Source organism: Lepus europaeus, chromosome 9 (assembly GCF_033115175.1).
Source record: "Lepus europaeus isolate LE1 chromosome 9, mLepTim1.pri, whole genome shotgun sequence".
Taxonomy (NCBI): Eukaryota; Metazoa; Chordata; class Mammalia; order Lagomorpha; family Leporidae; genus Lepus; species Lepus europaeus.
Genome location: NC_084835.1, coordinates 67,346,953 through 67,348,261, shown reverse-complemented (window position 1 = coordinate 67,348,261; position 1,309 = coordinate 67,346,953). Strand labels below are relative to the sequence as shown.

The window sequence follows — 1,309 nt, the reverse complement described above, 5'->3', positions numbered from 1 at the left end:
ATGAAATGATTGTTAAAATATTATTGATGGTGATGAGATGCTTAGTACCATTTAAAAATAGGATTAAAAGAAGTTCACTGCCTAAAATTGAATTTGGTTTTAAAAAAATACTGGATCAAAGTAGCATTGCTGAAAGAAATATAAAACTGAGTGGAGTGAGAACAAAGTTAAAGGAGAATTAGGTAGAACTTATCATATACATTGTCATGGATATCTTTTGGACATTGTAATAATGTGAATTAAGGAAGAAGAGTTAGAAATCCAAAACACTTATAATACTTAGCTCTTTGTGTTTTTTTTTTTTTTGTCCTCGGATAGAGGACCTATCAGATATTAAACTGATAAGAACAGAAACTACACTTGATCTTAGCCAAAAGGCCGAGAAGCGATCTATACTCAGCTCTTTGAAAAGATACTTGAAAATTTAGATTTAGAATATTGGCAATATCCCAGCTATTTTTAAATAGAAAGCAGACCTGACAACCAGGAAGCTATGTAGTTTATAAAAAGCACATTGAACTATGATATCAGTTTTGAATAAGAAAATTCTGGAGAAGCTGTAAAAAATTGAAAATTGCATCAAGTGATCCCTAAAATATGCATATGATAGTAAATGATTATAACTTCATTTATTGGCAGTGATTTTATAACTTGCATTTTACTTGGAATTTATCTAGTCTTTTCATTAGTTAGAGGAATTTTTCCTAAAGATCTTTAAAATCAAAATTACAGAACCATAGTATTAATGCTTTATCAATCATAAACTTTATGAGAATTAGCTCTTTAAAAAATACTCTTAATCACATATAAGAAACTTCAAAATATAATGAATTTTATTCTACGAAACTCATTTCACAAAATCTAGTGAACCTCCATTCTTGGTAAAAATTATTTTTTCCAACAAAAACATAATTCCTTAACTAATAAAAATACATATTCTACAGATAGATAAAGTAGAATACCCTACATCCTTTCTGTTTGGCTGTTCCTGCTTGTATCCTTTACAATAATGGATAATGGTATACCAAGTGCTTTCCTGAGTCATCCCAGCAACTTATTAAACCTGAGGAGTGGATAGCAAGGACTCCCAATTTATAGTCAGGTGGTCAGAATACAGAAAGAAATTTGAGACTTACCACTGGTAACTGTAGAGCAATCTTGTCTGAGCCCTTAACCTGTAGAGTCTGTACTAACTGTGGAGTTGAATTAAATCATAGGACACCCAGCTGTTGTCTGGAGAATTGTTCTTTTGAGTGGGTCACCTCTGTCCTCATGACATTTGTCATCAGAAGTGCTGCGAGTAAAAACA

The 1,309-nt window shown here is 31.4% G+C and overlaps 1 non-coding gene across 1 annotated transcript; it reads right to left on the bottom strand.

The window, feature by feature from the left end:
• Positions 1 to 206: 206 nt before the first annotated feature.
• Positions 207 to 390, bottom strand: LOC133767390 (U2 spliceosomal RNA). Its single transcript, XR_009866872.1, has one exon. It is a non-coding gene; the product is annotated as a U2 spliceosomal RNA (small nuclear RNA).
• Between the last annotated feature and the right edge of the window lie 919 nt (positions 391 to 1,309).